The sequence below is a fragment of the Armigeres subalbatus genome, chromosome 3, assembly GCF_024139115.2.
Source record: "Armigeres subalbatus isolate Guangzhou_Male chromosome 3, GZ_Asu_2, whole genome shotgun sequence".
NCBI classification, from domain to species: Eukaryota; Metazoa; Arthropoda; class Insecta; order Diptera; family Culicidae; genus Armigeres; species Armigeres subalbatus.
Window position 1 is genome coordinate 418,763,875 of NC_085141.1, and position 8,700 is coordinate 418,772,574.

Below are 8,700 nucleotides of genomic sequence, written 5' to 3' on the forward strand. Positions count from 1 at the left end.
AAGAGCTAGAGTCTATTTTGAAACTTCTCAATTAGCAAACCTTAACGTAATTTCTAAAAACATTTTAGGAAAATCAGAACTCAGCCTTATTAGAGAAAAAAACTCGAGAGTCATAACATTACCTTTCAAAGCACTGATCAAATTTATGAAATGTTAGGGATTAGCTCAGTATTTAGGAACCAAAAGTTATACTTCATAATCTTTATTCCACAGTTAGAATCTACTGTTTTCAATCGAATCCTTATGGAGCCTATACCAATCGACGGAAGAATCATCGAATTGCCCTCATCATCTGCACTCATCGGACTCAACAAGACTTTTCTACTCAAATCGGAATGCCGTACTGTAGGACAAAACGCTTTATGCGATAAGGATAACTTAGCGGATGTATCTCAAGATGATTGCTTTTCCAAGATACTCAGAGGAATCCCAGGTAATTGCTCATTTACCAAACCCACCAAAAACTACAAGGATCTTAAAAGGCTTACTGAAAACTACATTGTTGTGAAAAACTCATCGTTAACCGAAATGTCAACAAATTGCAACGTTTCCAACAGAACCTTGAAGGGCACATTTTTGATATATTTCTCCAACTGCTCAGTGACCCTAAATAACTGTACATACAGCAATTCAGCGTACAGCTATAAACCACACCAAACTATTATCCCATTGGATGGAATCAAAATCGAGCAATTTACCCTCGAGCCAGATATGACTATCAAAAAGCTACATGAGTTGCATATCCATAATCGTCAGAAACTTTCTGACTTAGAAAACGGGAATATCAAATACACCTACACCAGTGTAGGCCTTTCAACTTTTAGTATCCTTTCAGTGCTCCTTGTTACCTCATACATCATTATCAGGAGACGTTCAACAACGATTCCAATAATCGTATCGGGACGATACGATCTTAAAGGGAGCAGTTACCAACCAACCCACCACGTCACATCAAGTTGGCAACGATAAAACACCAAACATCCTACAAACACTATTTGGCCCGAATCATCAAAAAGCATCAACCCCAACAACCACGTGAGCGACCGGCAAACGCATAACAGCCTACAGCACATTTACCTTTTGACGATAAACTGCGGCATCAACAAAATAACATCCGGACAACGACGACAACAGTGATCGACCCTTGGACAGGCTTCGGAAAGTGTAGGTCAGCTAGTATTCAGTTACATAGGTTAGCTCTAAGTAGAATTGAATATAATTATCATTCTTGGTTTAACAGTGATTTAGAGTAGACGTTCTTTTTTTAAAAACTCATGTTCGAATCCCCGTGATTTAACTCACATACACACACACATACACACAGACATCACTTCAATTCGTCGATATATAGCCTTTACGTATACTTTGTATACGAGAAAGGCAAAAAGGCAAAAACTAAACTTTGGCCATATCTGTTTAATTTTCAATAGGATACAATGGAACAAGATTCTGCGTCGAACGAAACTTGTTGCAGGCAAATCGGCTAAAAGTAAGTGCCTAAAAAATGAGTGAGAATTTTTCTTGTCAACAAATGTATTTTGGCCATTACTTCGAATCCCATAGTTCGATTCGACCAATTTTCAATACGAAACAATGGGACAGGATTTCGCGTCGAACGAAACTTGTTGCGAGCAAAACGGTTAAGGATAAGTGCCTGAAAAATGAGTGAGATTATTTTGCGCACACACATACACACACATACACACACATACACACACACACACACACACATACACACACATACACACACACACACACACACACACACATACACACAGACATCACTTCAATTCGTCGAGCTGAGTCGATCGGTATATAACACTATGGGTCTCCGGGACTCCTATAAAAAGTTCGTTTTTGGAGCGAACATATAGCCTTTACGTATACTTTGTATACGAGAAAGGCAAAATGGTATAATTTTCGATCCCATAGTCCGATCGGGTCAATTTTCAATAGGAAACAATGGGATAGGATTCTGCGTCGAATGAAACTTATTGTGAGCAAATCGATTGAGGTTTAGTGCCCGAAAATGAGTGACATTTTTGCGCGATTTTTCCGTATGAATTTGTATTTTGGCCATAACTTATGATCCCATAGTTCCATCTGACCAATTTCAAATAGGAAACAATGGGGCAGAATTCTGCGTCGAATGCAACTTGTTGCGAGCGAATCGGTTGAGGCAAAGGGAGTGACATTTTTTACGCGATTTTTCCGTATGAATTTGTATTTTGGCCATAACTTATGATCCCATAGTCTGATCTGGCCAATTCCGAATAGGAAACAATGGGACAGGATTCTGCGTCGAATGCAACTTGTTGCGAGCAAATCGGTTGAGGATAAGTGCCCGAAAAATGAGTGACATTTTTTACGCGATTTTGTCATATGAATTTGTGTTTTGGCCATAACTTTCGATATCATAGTCCGATCTGGCCAATTTCAAATAGGAAACAATGGGGCAGAATTCTGCGTCGAATGCAACTTGTTGCGAGCAAATCAGTTGAGGATAAGTGCCCGAAAAATGAATGACATTTTTTACGCGATTTTTTCGTATGAATTTGTATTTTGGCCATAACTCTCGATCCCATAGTCCGATCTGGCCAATTTCAAATAGGAAACAATGGGACAGGATTCTGCGTCGAATGCAACTTGTTGCGAGCAAATCGGTTGACAATAAGTGCCCGAAAAATGAGTGACATTTTTTACGCGATTTTTTCGTATGAATTTGTATTTTGGCCATAACTTCTGATCCCATAGTCCTATCTGGCCAATTTCAAATAGGAAACAATGGGCCAGGATTCTGCGTCGAATGCGACTTGTTGCGAGCAAATCGGTTAAGGATAAGTGCTCGAAAAATGAGTGACAATTTTTGCGCACATACATACACATACACTCACATACATACACGCACGCACACATACACAGACATCACCTCAATTCGTCGAACTGAGTCGATTGGTATATAACACTATGGGTCTCCGGGCCTTCTATAAAAAGTTTGTTTTTGGAGCGATCATATAGCCTTTACCGTATACTTAGTATACGAGAAAGGTAACATGGTATACTTTTCGATCCCATAGTCCGATATGGCCAATTTTCACAAGGAAATACCGGGACAGGCTTCTACGTCGAATGCAATTTGTTGCGAGCAAATCAGTTGAGGATAAGTGCCTGAAAAATGAGTGACATTTTTACGCGATTTTTACGTATAAATTTGTATTTTGGCCATAACTTCCGAGCCCATAGTCCGACCTGGCCAATTTCTAATAGGAAACAATGGGACAGGATTCTGCGTCGAATGCAATTTGTTGTGAGCAAATCGGTTGAGGATAAGTGCCCGAAAAATGAGTGACATTTTCACGCGATTTTTCGTAGGATTTTGTATTTTGTCCATAACTTTCGATCCCATAGTTCGATCTGGCCAATTTAAAAAAGGAGACAGTGGGACAGGATTCTGCGTCGAATGCAACTTATTCCGAGCAAATCGGTTGAGGATAAGTGCCCGAAAAATGAGTGATATTTTTACATGATTTTTTCGTATGATTTTGTGTTTTGGCCATAACTTTTGATCCCATAGTCCGATCTGGCCAATTTCAAATGGGAAACAATGGGACAGGATTCTGCGTCGAATGCAACTTGTTGCGAGCAAATCGGTTGAGGATAAGTGCCCGAAAAATGAGTGACATTTTTTACGCGATTTTTTCGTATGATTTTGTATTTTGGCCATAACTTTCGATCCCATAGTTCGATCTGGCCAATTTCAAATAGGAAATAATGGGACAGGATTCTGCATTGAATGCAATTTGTTGCGAGCAAATCGGTTGAGAATAAGTGCCCGAAAATGAGTGACATTTTTACGCGATTTTTTGTATGATTTTGTATTTTGGCCATAACTTTCGATCCAATAGTTTGATCTGGCCAATTACAAATAGGAATCAATGGGACAGGATTCTGCGTCGAATGCAACTTGTTGCAAGCAAATCGGTTGAGAATAAGTGTCCGAAAAATGAGTGACAATTTTTACATGATTTTTTTGTATGATTTTGTGTTTTGGCCATAACTTTTGATCTCATAGTCCGATCTGGCCAATTTCAAATAGGAAACAATGGGACAGGATTCTGCGTCGAATGCAACTTGTTGCGAGCAAATCGGTTGAGGATAAGTGCCCGAAAAATGAGTGACATTTTTTACGCGATTTTTTCGTAGGATTTTGTATTTTGGCCATAACTTTCGATCCCATAGTTCGATCTGGCCAATTTCAAATAGGAAATAATGGGACAGGATTCTGCGTAGAATGCAATTTGTTGCGAGCAAATCGGTTGAGAATAAGTGCCCGAAAAATGAGTGACATTTTTTACGCGATTTTTTTGTATGATTTTGTGTTTTGGCCATAACTTTCGATCCCATAGTTCGATCTGGCCAATTTCAAATAGGAAACAATGGGACAGAATTCTGCGTCGAATGCAACTTGTTGCGAGCAAATCGGTTGAGGATAAGTTCCCGAAAAATGAGTGACATTTTTACGCGATTTTTTCGTAGGATTTTGTATTTTGGCCATAACTTTCGATCCCATAGTCCGATATGGCCAATTTCAAATAGGAAACAATGGGACAGGATTTTGCGTCGAATGCAATTTGTTGCGAGCAAATCGGTTGAGGATAAGTGTCCGAAAAATGAGTGACATTTTTTACGCGATTTTTTCGTATGAATTTGTATTTTGGCCATAACTCTCGATCCCATAGTTCGATCTGGCCAATTTCAAATAGGAAACAATGGGACAGGATTCTGCGTCGAATGCAACTTGTTGCGAGCAAATCGGTTGAGGATAAGTGCCCGAAAAATGAGTGACATTTTGTTGAGTAGTTTTGCGCACACACACACACACACACACACACATACACACACACACACACACACACACACAGACATCACCTCAATTCGTCGAACTGAGTCGATTGGTATATAACACTATGGGTCTCCGGGCCTTCTATAAAAAGTTTGTTTTTGGAGCGATCATATAGCCTTTACCGTATACTTAGTATACGAGAAAGGCAAAAACTCTTCCAAACATCGTTTTGAGACCTGTTTCATTGGCACGTCAAATAGTTGGTTTGGATTTTGCAAAGGGCGAAAAATAAACAATGGCAGGGATTGCTTTTGAAAGCTGCAATCTTTCGGGAATGGCAGTCAGAAGATGCGTTTAGGCGAGTAGTTTGTTGAAAAAAATTATCAGAACATTCGGTCATTTCCTTTCTGAATTACAGCTTCTGTTTCAACTTACCCCGCATTTCAACTTGCCCGGTGTACCTTAGTCAAATTCATCAACTTTTGTCAAAAGTTACGTACGGTCAAATTGTGTGTACGATTCAGGAAAGAGAAGGTAATTAGTGAAATTGATTGTGTGGAGTTCAGAAAAAATATTTTAAGCTCTTTTTAGTGAAATGTATTCAACCGTCTAAGACGAGTTTAGTAGTTTCGACTTGAAGTCGAGTCAAGTACAAGACACTGAAGACGACCTCACAGTTGAGGTCGAAATACGTATCTGCAAAAATAACAAAACGTAGTGGAATTAATTGGATAGCACTAAACTAGTCTTAGACGGTTGTGTAGATTTGTTTTTGTCAAATGTGTCGAACAGCCGTTCGACGGCTTTTATTTTGAATTCGCTTCTAGCGGTCCACGGCCCGTACTCGGCATACCGCAACCACCAGATAAACGCGACTCTCGACCCCACGAAAGCCTTTTTCTCAGCTACGACCCGTAGTGCGACACCTTCGGGACCAACCTCCGTCTGGGAATTTCCGTTGCGCAGCAATTCAACGTTTTTGGGCCAATCGTCGCCGTAGTCCACGAGTTTTCTTGGAACTTCACCCGACGGTGCACACGATGGTCCATTTTGGATGTTTCGAAAACTAATTCGCCACAAAAATAACTTTATAAGAACAAATGCAAAAGAAATTATCATGCGTTTTCAATGAAACTGACAGAGTGATATTTTCAGTATTCAAAAACATGGTTGAGAACGTAACAGAAACACGAAATGCATGAAAGGTTTGACACTGTTTGAGCATTAAGAATAATGTAATTATTTGCATATATCCATTTACACAATTTTGAGAAAACAACAAAAACTGTTTTTGAACAAATTGTCACCGAACCTTTCGATTTCTTCGATACAGATCAATATTTTTTGGCAATACTCAACACCCTGGGGCACATTCAGTGCGAAAACAGCAAGAAGTACTACATAATTGGGTAATTCTCGCTGAGACCGGGCCACTATTTGCACGAGGTTCTTAAAAATGCCTAAATTTATATTCTTTCGAAAGCTTTTGGCGAGTATATTAAGAATCCGAGGTAAATTCTTCAGAAAGATGAACCCCTCGTTAGTTATACACGAAATCATTTTAATGGACCCCGAGATTTTTGGACACAATGCACAATATAAGCTAAGCTTTCCATTGATGTATTAATATTCAAAATCGATAGTTGCGGAAAAATAGTTTTCAAAAAGAAATCCAAGATGGCGGCAAAATTCAATAAGGCTGCTTCTATTTTTATTATTGTAAATTGAGGATACACTCTTCCTCTTTCCACTGATCTCTATGATCGGTTGAGAAATGTTGGAGTTACGACAGTTTTGGTGAGCCAAGAATTGACAACAATCGAGGGTTCCATTAAAATGATTTTTTGTATAACTAACGAGGGGTTTATCTTTCAGAAGAATTTAACTCGGATCCTTAATATACTCGCCGAAAGCTTTCGAAAGAATATAAATAAATGCAGTGGCGTAGCCAGAAAATTGGTTTGGGGGGGGGGGGGAGTTTCTAAACATTTTTTTTTGGAAAAAAATTTCTTTTAAAAATTTTTTCTCTGGGGGGGGTTTTATGTCCAAAACCACCCCCGTGGCTACGCCACTGAATAAATGCATTTTTAAGAACCTCATGCAATAATGGGCCAAACACAATGGATACGTTTGCGTGCGTTTTGACACTATACCCATGGGAAAACTGTCTAAACTTACGCAAACGTATCCATTGTGTTTGGCCTATTACTCAATTGTTGTTCAAAGTGCGTGCATATATGTAGTTTCTCAAACAAACGGATTTTTTTCATACACTCCTGAACATTTCTTTGTATTTTTACCAGAATACGTATATTTGGACGAAGATTCAGAAAATATAAAAATCTCATTTTAGCCAAAAATATCACATAATGTAGTTTCTCAAATAAACGGTTCAATTATGATCCATCCACGCATGATTATTGCCCTGGTTCACGGTATACAGACAACAAGGTAGGCTCGTAAGAAAAATGACACTTCAAGAGTGACGCACATTCTATCGTTAGAGTACAAAAGTAAGCATGTTGAGACCGTAGAGCATTGTCTCAGTTTAGCTTGTGCGAAGATTGTAGTGACCAAGGTGAATACAAACAGGTGTAGCAGTATGCCAATTTCATGATTCAGCCATCTTGGATTTTTATATGGGGCAGCCACCCAGTTGGTTTATGTTTTGCACTGAAAATGAATTTTTCACCCCCGTGCTAGTCTCTCCCATCTACTGTCGAAGTGAGTGAACCCTGATATAAGAACCCTGGTAGTGACGACACATGTTTACATTCAAACTGAATGTTTACATTCGTGCTGAGCCTGTCTTGTTTTTTGTATGCCGTGGCCCTGGTTGTTCCGATCAAAAAATCTGGTGCTCAAGGAAATGCCCGTCAAGGGTACCGTCCCATCTCCCTGACCAGTTGTACCTGTAAAATCGCCAAACGTATGGTGAACAGACGATTAGTTGAATACCTCATCGCCAACCAAAAACTTGATGACCGACAGCACGGGTTCCGCTCAGGATTTGGTACCGGATCTTACCTTGCAACCCTTGGGCACGCTTTAGATGACACCGTCAACAATGGTGAACACGCCGAACTCGCCTCCTTCGATCTGGAAAAGGCTTACAACCGGGCCTGGATGCCAGGTGTACTACGCAAATTAGTCTCATGGAAAGTATCCGGAACTATCCTTCAGTTTATGAAGAAAAAAAAATTCTCACATGCCACTCTTAGCCCATCGTCCACCTACCAAACCTATCACCATCAATGGCTGCCCAATTGCCACCCGTAAAACATTGAAAACCCTCGGGGTCACCCTGGACCACAATTTAAATTTCCAGAACCATTTTGACGGGGTGAAAAAGAGCCGCAAGACTAGGCTAAGCTTTTTACGAATTATTTCAAGCAAAAATACCCGAAGCGGTCGGTATGCTAGACTTCGGGTGGCTGACGTCATTATTACTATTATATGAGGTCGAAATTTCTTGTGGCGCCGAAGCTGAGATGTTGAAACGACTTAGCCCGACATACAATCAGGAAATTAGGCTGTGCTCCGGTCTTCTCCCATCCACTCCTGCGTGGAGGCGGGAGTACTTCCGTTTAACTACCGAGTCCATTTGGCTATTGGATTGAGAGGCATTGGTTTCCTAGAAAAATACAGACCGGACGGGTCGACGCCCTTCCTTCTTGGGGAGGCGAACTAGGGTGGTCGGTATTGTCCATTTTAAACAAATACCGGTATTCGGTATTTGGTGGAGTCAATACCGGTAATACCGGTAGAATACCGGTTTTTGTGAAAATTTCAGGTATTAAAAGAAATACTTTTGATTTGGTCTTTTGGATTAAAAACAACATTGGTTGACAATCTTC